A 10266-nucleotide genomic window follows, 5' to 3' on the forward strand; every position below is an offset into this window, starting at 1 on the left:
TGGCTGCTGACATTCCCTCAGAGAAAGAAGGCATGGGGTGAGGGTAAATGGAGGGGAGGGATCTCTGCCTGGGATTCCAGCTGGTCCTCTCAGCCGCTTGTATACAACATTGCTCTAATAGCTCATGCCCTCATCCCAGTAGCTTCTAGAACACTCAGGCCTGAGGGAGGTTAATTTAAGTGGAGCTCCATCTATGCCTATGTTGCTGTGCTATGGGAAAGCCATCATCCACGTTGTGTGGAAGCTGCAGTGTGGCTGCTTTGAGGGAATAACCCATGATCCTGTAAGCAGCCCCACACCAATGCTCCATAAAGAAGCCTAATAAACTCACTGGCTCCCCAGGTTGAACTTTCGTGGGATCGAACTTTGATTGCCCATGGGACTTGGTGCTAAGGTAGCTGTTGCTTGTGTCTCCCCAGGGAAGAAATGTTGGAACACTAGTGATTCCATCTCCCAGATCAGAGCAACAGCAAAACACTGGTAAGCTTTGAGGCCTTCAACCTTTAAAGACTGGTGCATTCAGAATTCATGTGGTGATTAATCAATGAAGATTAGCCCTTATTTAATTTCGGTATAAAAACTATCCATAATTATTTGAAAAGACTACTAAAATACACCTTCATTTTCCAGTGACATCTCTGGAAAAGCTAGGACTTCTTCGACCACATTCATGAACTTGTGTAAGTTGAGAGCAGAAGCAGACAGCAAAATCCGAAAGATGTCTTCTTATCTGAGGCATTAATTTCCATAACAGACAATCATGCAATTTTTGTTACATTTTGTTTTATAAGCATGATGGTCATTCTCAATAGTCAACTTCATAAGAACTAGAATTAGCTGGAAAGTAGGCCTCTGGGCAGACTAGGGGAAGATCTGGACCAGATAAAAAGGAGACAGTGAGTTGAGTGCCAGCATCCATTGTTCTTTGCTAATTGTCAATGGATATAATGAGACAGTTGCCTCAGACTCCAGGCATTCTGACTTTCTCAACATGGTGGACTACTCCTTTTAACTATGAGACAAAATAAATCATTTGGACTCCATCATGGTGAGGTTATCAAGGTTTGCAGGAATGGGTTCTTTCTCCTGCTGATTCAAAGAATTTAAAAGACAAAAAATGAAAGGTCTCGCATTCATCCAAGTGTTACTGAAAGCAAAAGCCTGCACGTGCAGCACACCCACTGTGAACACACAAAGCTACAGATGCCTCAGAAAGGGACCCAGAGCTGGAATCCAGTTTGCCTAGAAAACACAGGACTTGTACATGTTAGGGGTTTCTCTGGGTTTCCTTTCTTCGCGGGAATCGGCTGGTTTGGGTTATTGTGGACTACTGCACAATCCATGCAAAGGAAAGGAGCCTGACAGGTTTCCACCTCAAGAACTCCACATGGGGAGGAGAAGACTGTAAGTCCTGCCAACGGTTTCCTCCAGAGTGAGGAAGGAGAGCATTGTTGGGTCTGAGGGTCGAGCATATGATGAGGAAAAGACCACCAAAGTCTAAGTAAGCCAGAAATCCACTTTATTCACTGTGGGAAGAACGCTTCTCACCTGCTAGGGTCACAGCCCAGACTCAGGAACTACAACTGTGGCATGGAGGGGACAGAGCAGGCTTCTTTTAAAGGAAGAAACAAAAAACAGAAACAAACCATGAATCAGATCCTTGAGTATGGGCCCACTCAGAACCTGTGCCCAAGTTTGGATAGCCAGGCAAATGGATGCTATGTGTCAGTATTCGTGACAGTAGAGTAGGGAGTGCAGGAACTGGAGGGAAAGTGAGCTTGGGCTTGTGAGAGCGGATCCAATCCTAAGGGAAAAGAGGTGTGCCAGCTCAAGGCTATATCTTTTATCTTAACTTTATGGGTCAGCACAGGCTTTTTCTATAAATGGAAATAATCTAGAGTTGAGGGGGCTCCCAGCAGATTGGGGTAGCATGGGGATGCCCCAGGCTCTTCAAGCCTACCAAGTGTTAGCATGGTGAAGGGAAAACAATCAGGAAGCCAGGCATCTTGAATATACAAGTGAAAATCTGACTACTCTACCCAAAGCCTTTTTTGCTGGAAATAGGACACATAGTTTTGGTTTGTTTTTTTTTCAAAACATTATTTATGGATTTTCAGAACCCTTCCCATGACTCTGCAATAGTGAAAAGAGTTAGGAAGTAAAAGATAAACATCATTCTTAAAGAGTGAATGGAAGTACTCAGAGAACCAAGAAAGGTGAATGAAGAGCCAGAGGACCTGGCAAGGCATAGAACACAAGTCAGCAGTCCTGGCCCCGGGAGAAACGCACAGCTCTTATAAGTTCTAATCTAGTGCTGGAATTTGATCTGAAAGTGACTCCTCCATGGCAGGCCACTGTTGGGAAGAAATTCATTGTATGTCTTGAGACCTCTCAAAGTGCTGTAGATGCAGGGGGCTTCGCATGAAGGGGCCTACTGTTGGGGCCTAAGCCCAATGGGGAAACCATTGCATTCAAGGGCACTTATTTTCGTCATTACTGTGACCAAATGCATGGCAATGAGCAACTTATAAAAGGAAGGATTTAAACTCACCATCTCTGTTTTCACTACACACCCTCCACGTAGCTCAGTCTCAATCAGCCTCTTCATTGCCACAGCCTCTAAGTGAGAGACTGCCATGTGTTGTCTGAAGCTATTTCCTCCAGACATAGCTGATGGCATCTTGGGCATTGCCCCAGTAGCCATGGCAACCAGATCAGAACAATACAGTGGTAGCCAAGTGGACCAAAATGGTACTGGAACTATTCCCATCCCTTGGGGGCTAGAAAAAGGATAGTCGTCGGGTCCTACAAATGGATCTTCTCCTCCCCACAGATAAAAGTAATCTTAGAAAATTCAGGAATAAATACAAACTGGAAAGTTATCTGAAAGGAGAGAAATCCATTATCATTAGCCATGGTGGGGTAGGACTTTTACCCCACATTAACATGGTGGGGTAGCAAATACCAAGTTTGGGGTCACCCTGGCTCCTGTATATACTCCCCCATCCATACTCATGGTAAACTGAACCGTCTTATAAGGTTGGACTTCTGTGGAACTGCACTTCAAATGCTCAGACTGCAGAGGACCCAACAGTATGTGGCCATGTCCTCTGCGATAAGCAGCCCCGTCATCTGAAAGTAACTATAGATGGGTCAGGGTGCGGCTCATGTGCTCTAGGATGACCACTCTGTGGGCTGATTTTTCCTCCTGCACGACTGAGGATTTCAAACCCTGGGAGGGGCAGAAGACTTAACTTTTTCAGCTTATGTGGTCCATTAAAACATTCCCAAACTCCTTTTGAATTGGGGCCAGCCCCAGGGGCCAGCACCAGCTGAGACCACAGTGTAAAGGTGCATGACAACCGAAAGCTCCACAGCTCACTGGCAGAGAGGAGGCCACTCCCAGTCAGCACGCCAGGGCCTTTCTTGGGGCCTCTCCTCCCACTCCTTAATCCTGGAGACAACACAGCTGTGGCTTCCAGGAAACAACAGACACCCTGATGTGGCCAGTGTTCTCAGAAAACAGTCATTTGAATAGATTTCTGTTGTCAAAAATGCCAATTAGCAGCAAAAACAAAAAGTTAATCAACAAATTCTAGCACTTAGAGCCTGCTCTGCATTTGCCTAAATGTTGATTAACTGCTGTTAATTTTGCACAGTAAAGGCCAAGCTATCATTTGTTTCCATCTCTCAAAAAAAAAAAAAAAAGTTTAGTGCCTAAATATTTGTGAAAAGCATTCATTTATAACCAAGGAAATTTTTAGGTTGATAGATATTATCCTGGTGAATACAAATCAATCAACGGCCTATCTAAAGGTCCAATTAGTTACAGGCCAATAGGAATGCTTATTAATTGGAAATCATATGTGACTAGGTGCCAGGTTCTACCCAGAGGCTTATAATTTGCAGGAAGCTTTCCTGGATTACATAGTCAGGGAGAAGCTGACCTCATACTCCCACCATGTTATTAGTTTTGAGCCTTGGCAAATAAAAAATAAAACAACAACAAAACAAACAAACAAATAAAAAAAGACTAACTTGAACTTTTATAATAGGATTAATGTTTAGCCACTAAGAAAGCAGGGAAGTGATCGGCAGGTGAGGAGACAGCTCACCCTTAGACCAGGGAAAGAGACAGATTATCTGTGCAGATCATTTTCTTTCTTTTCTTTCTATAGAATAAACCATTATTTTATTTTTATTTTTTTATTCACTTTACGTCCTTTTTGTAGCCTGATCTCTCCTTCTCCTCTTCCAGTCCCCCTTTCTCTCCCTTCCCTCCTTTTCCTCCATCCACCTCAACTCATCAAGCTGCATCAGTACTGAGCATGTCCTCTTCCCCTATGATCTGCCAAGGCAGTCCCACCAGGGGGAAGTGATCAAAAAGCTGGCAAGTGAGTCCCTGTCCAATACAGTTCCTACTTCCCTTACTAGGTGATCCACTTGAAACCAAAGCTGCCCATCTGCCCATCTCTACATTTTGTAGAGGGCCTAGGTCCAGTTCGGGCATGGTCCTTGGTTGATGCCTCAGTCTCAGCAAGCTCCTCTAGGCCCTAGTTAATTGGCTCTCTGTTGGACTTCTTATAGAGCTCCTGTCATCTCCAGATCTTTTCCTTTTCCTCCCACTCTTTCACAAGACTCCTTATGCATTGCGCAATATTTGGCTGTGAGTCTTGGTATCTGCTGTGAGTTGCTGGGTAGAGCCTCTCAGAGGACAAGTCTGTCAGGTTCCTGTCTGCAAACTTAGTGCTAGGGGTTGGCACTCTCTGATAGGATGGGTCTTTGGTTGGGTCAGGCATTGGATGGACATTCCCTCAATCTCTGTTCTATCTGCTCTATCTCTATCCCTGCACATCATGCAGGAAGGGTAAATTTTGGTTTGAAGTTTTTGTGGGTGGGTTGGTGTTCTCCCTCTGCTAGGAGACTAGTCTAGTTAGAGGATGTCCTCTTCAGTCTCTATGGTCTCTGCTACTAGAATTCTCTGCTTAAGTCCCCCTCGTACCATCCCAGGAGCCTAGTCTGACTTAGGTCTACAGCTTGTCAGAGAGATACCCCCACCCTCAGTTTTTCTTTTCTCTACAGGCCTTCTGCTCCCTCACCCTACTCTTCCCAGGTCTGATCTACACCCTCTTAACTCTCTGCTCCTCTCATCTATGTTGTTCCCACTCTTCAGCCACTACCTCTGTCTATTCTATCTTCCATTCCAAGTGAGATTTATGCATCTTCCCTTGGATCCTCTATGTTACTTATCTTCTTTGGGTCTGTGCCTTGTAAGATGGTTATCCTGTACTATATGGCTAAAATCCCTTTATAAGTGAGTACATACCATGTTCTTCCTTCTAGGTCTGGGTGACCTCATTCAAGATGGTCTTTTCTAGTTCCATCCATTTGCCTGCAAATTTCATGGTTTCTTTGTTTTTATTAGCTGAGTAGTATTCTGTTGTGTAAATGTAGCCCAGTTTCTTTATCCATTCTTCAGTTAAGGGACATCTAGGTTGTGTACAGATTCTGGCTATTGTGAGTAAAGCTGCTATGAACATTGTTGAGCAAGTGTCTTTGTTGTATTGTGGAGCATCTTTTGGGTATACACCCAGGACAGGTATAGCTGGGTCTTGAAGTAAAGCTATTCCCAATTTTCTGACAAAATGCCAGATTGATTTCCAAAGCAGCTGTACAAGTTTACACTCCTAACAGCAATGAAGGATTGTTCCCCTTTCTCCAAATCCTTGACAGTATATGTTGTCACTTGAGTTTTTGATCTTAGCCATTCTCACTGGTGTGAGATGGAATCTCATTTTGATTTGCATTTCCCTAATAACTAAGGAAGTTGTACATTTCTTTAAGAGCTTCTCAGACACTTGATATTCCTCTGTTGAGAATTCTCTGTTTAGTTCTGTATGAACATCATTTTCACTTTTACAATCTTTGTCATGCCAATAGCAGCCATGTAAATAAGGGTCATTCAGTTTGTTAATATGGTGGATCACATCATATTAGCAAACTGAAAGAAAAAAAAACACATGATAATCTCCCTAGATGCTGAAAAAGCATTTGACAAAATCCAACATCCATTCATGTTTAAAGTATTGGAGAGATCAGGGATACAAGGCACATATCTAAACATGGTAAAGGCGATATACAGCAAGCCTATAGCCAACATCAAACTGAATGGACAGAAACTTAAAGCAACTCCACTGAAATCTGGAACAAGACAAGGCTGCCCACTCTCTCCATATCTCTTCAACATAGTGCTGGAAGTCCTTGCTAGAGCAATAAGACAGTTGAAGGAGATCAAAGGGATACAGATTGGAAAGGAAGAAGTCAAATTATCACTATTTGCAGATGACATGATAGTATATGTGAGTGACCCCAAAACCTCTACCAGGGAACTCCTACAGCTGATAAACACCTTCAGCAAAGTGGTCAGATACAAAATTAACTCAACAAAATCAGTAGCCCTCCTGTATACAAAAGACAAAAGGGCTGAGAAAGAAATTAGAGAAACAACACTATTCACAATAGCCACAAATGACATAAAGTACCTTGGTGTGACTCTAACCAAGCAAGTAAAAGACTTGTATGAAAAAAATTTCAAGTCTCTAATTCTAAAGAAAGAATTAGAAGAAGATATCAGAAGATGGAAAGATCTCCCATGCTCATGGCTTGGTAGGATTAACATAGTAAAAATGGCCATCTTACCAAAAGCAATCTACAGATTCGATGCAATTCCCATCAAATTGCCAACACAATTCTTTACAGACCTGGAAAGAAAAATTCTCAACCTCATATGGAATAACAAGAAACCCAGAATTGCTAAAACAATCCTCTACAATAAAAGATCTTCTGGAGGTATCTCCATCCCTGATCTTAAGCTGTACTATAGAGCAACAGTAATAAAAACTGCATGGTACTGGCATAGAAACAGAATGGTAGATCAATGGAACCGAAAATAAGACCCAGAAATAAACCCACACACTTATGGACACCTGATCTTTGACAAAGATGCCAAAACCATACAATGGAAAAAAAATAGCATCTTCAACAAATGGTGCTGGTCCAACTGGATGTGTACATGTAGAAAAATGTAAATAGATCCATATTTATCACACTGCACAAAACTAAAGTCCAAGTGGATCAAAGACCTCAACATAAAACCAGACACATTAAATTGATTAAAAGAAAAAGTGGGGAATACCCTAGAACTCATTGGTACAGGAGAAAACTTCCTGAACAGAACACCAACAGCACAGGCTCTAAAAGCAACAATCAATAAATGGGACCTCATGAAACTGAAAAGCTTCTGTAAAGCAAAGGACACCATCAGCAAAACAAAACGACTGCCTACAGATTGGGAAAGAATCTTCACCAACCCTTTATCTGACAGAGGGCTAATATCCAGTATATATAAAGAACTAAAGAAGCTAAAAAGCAGCAAACCAAGTAATCCAACTAAAAAATGGGGAACAGAGCTAAACAGAGAAATCTCTGTAGAGGAATATCGAATGGCAGAGAAACACTTAAAGAAATGTTCAGCATCAGCATCATTAGCCATTAGGGAAATTCAAATCAAAACGACCCTGAGATTTCACCTTACTCCCATCAGAATGGCCAAGATGAAAAACTCAAGTGACAACAAATGCTGGAGAGGTTGTGGAGAAAGGGGAACCCTCCTCTACTGCTGGTGGGAATGTAAACTTGTACAACCACTCTGGAAATCAATCTGGTGCTTTCTCAGACAACTAGGAATAGCACTTCCTCAAAATCCAGCCATACCACTCCTAGGCATATATCCAAAAGAGGCTCATGTACACAATAAGGACATTTGCTCAACCATGTTTGTAGCAGCTTTATTTGTAATAGCCAGAAGCTGGAAACAGCCCAGATACCCCTCAACTGAAGAATGGATGCAGAAATTGTGGTACATCTACACAATGGAGTATTACTGAGCAATGAAAAATAAGGAAATTATGAAATTTTCAGCTAAATGGTGGGACCTGGAAAGGATCATCCTGAGTGAGTTGTCCTAGAAGCAGAAAGACACACACGGTATATACTCACCCATATAGACATATAACAAAGGATAAACCTATTAAAATCTGTATTTCAAAAGAAACTAATCAAGAGAGAGGACCCTGACTAAAACATTCAATCCCCATTCATAAAGGCAAAGAGGATGGACATCAGAAGAAGAAGAAAACAGGAAACAACCTATAAACCTGCCACACAGGGCCTCTGAAAGGCTCTGCCCTATAGACTTTCAAACAGACACTGAGATTTATGGCCAACTGTTGGGCAGAGCGCATAGAATCTTATGTAAGAAGTGGGAAATAGTAAAATCTGGAGAGGACAGGAACTCCATAAGGAGAGCAACAGAACCAGAAAATTTGAACACAGAGGTCTTCCCAGAGACTCATACTCCAATCAAGTACCATGCATGGAGATAACCTAGAACCCCTGCACATGTGTAGCCCATGGCAGTTTAGTGTCCAAGTGGGTTACATAGTAATGAGAAGAGGGACTGCCTCTGACATGAACTGGCTTGCTTGCTCTTTGATCACCTCCCCCTGAGGGGGGAGCAGCCTTACCAGGCCACAGAAGATGACAATGCAGCCACTCCTGATGTGATCTGATAGACTAAGATCAGAAAGAAGGAGAAGAGGACCTCCCCTATCAGTGGACTTGGGGAGGGGCATGGGTGAAAAAAGGGGAAGGGAAGGTAGGACCAGAAGGGGATGAGGGAGGAGCTTATGGGGGATACAAAGTGAATAAAGTGTAATTAATAAAATCAAATTAAATTAAAAAATTAAAAGAAAGGGTCATGCAAATCAAGGTAGTCCTGGTCAAAGGCTTGGGTCACCTGGCACTGGGCTACACCTTGCTGGTGTCCTGTTACGGCATTCCTTGTAATGAGGTATCCAGGACCATGCTTGTGAAAAACCCCTAACGGGAGACACTACCATTATCTGGTCCCTTATAACTAGCTTTCCCTCCATGGCAGCCAACATCCTTGTGGTAAAGTACTTTTCTGATTAGTTAGGTAGAACTCTCTGAGGTTGGCAAACAGAAATACACTGAAGGATAAGACTTAAGCCTCCATAGTAATTAAAGACTGTGTTTCCTCCCAAAGGAATAGCAAACCAACTGAGAACAATTTCACAAACCTCAGCATCTCCTAGAGAAAAGGTTCAAACACAGCACAAACTGCTGGCAGGTATAGATCATAACAGAAGGCACATCCAGAAAACCTCAGTCCAAGAATCGGAAAGAATGGGAGTTAGATTAAAAGATGGAAAGGATTAGGTGTGGCAAAATGTGAAAGATGACCTACCAAATCAAATACTTCTGACAGCTGTCAATTATCACTTGCATTGGAGTTACAGGGCCAGCTAGACACAGAGCAGCAGCCTTCCCATTGGAGTTCCATAACCAGGGCCCAACTTGTCTGTTGACCACCATCAAACACTGAACACTGTGTTTTATTTGCAAAAGTTCTGAGTGACGTTTGGTTTCTATAAAATGTCAGATTTACAGAGAACAAAATTTAAAAAAATAATTTAAATTTAAGCTTGAACGGGAGCAAGCTAGTATTTCTTATACTGGTAAAGTTTCGTGCTTCCAAATGTCTCAGCAGACACCCATTCTGTGAATGAATGTCTGTTAACTACTTGAAACCTGTCTAAAAAACAAAAACTTCAACTAGCACTTACTTAATGCACAGAAAATAACTAGTTTTGCTGACTGCAGTTTTGCTTTGCCGGAAGACGTAAAAACAACTTGGGGAAGGTCATGATAAAAGCTGCCCTGAAAGGGCAACCTTCATCAGAGGCTACCACTCACTTCCAGGGTTGGGCAGGCGGGGCTCTCTTTGGGTGCATGCGCACACTTACCTCTTTGGGTGCGCGCGCATACAAGTGACCGTTGGTGCCTCCAACAGGGACTTATTCAGCAGAGCTAACAGATGGTGGTTTCGGCCACAGCCCTGGTCCCTCTTAGGGACCAGCTCAAGAGGCTTGCAGCGAGACGCTGCCCAACCCTGGCAAGGTACCCCACAATTGGCTTTCCACATGGCTCCCCTTCCACAAAACCAAAACTCCTACTTCCTCAAAGATCTCAGCTCAGATCCTGGCACCAGATGTGGCCCCTTGCTGCTAAATTTAGCCAGTTCTGGTGTCCTTCACAGCTGCTGCTTCTCCTGTGCTCCTCCAGTGACCTGTTCTTCTTGATGTCATCAGTCTTTCCCCACAGACTCCTCTCCAGGACTAAAAA

The sequence above is a fragment of the Psammomys obesus genome, unplaced genomic scaffold, assembly GCF_907164565.1.
Source record: "Psammomys obesus unplaced genomic scaffold, mPsaObe1.curated_primary_1811, whole genome shotgun sequence".
Classification (NCBI taxonomy): Eukaryota; Metazoa; Chordata; class Mammalia; order Rodentia; family Muridae; genus Psammomys; species Psammomys obesus.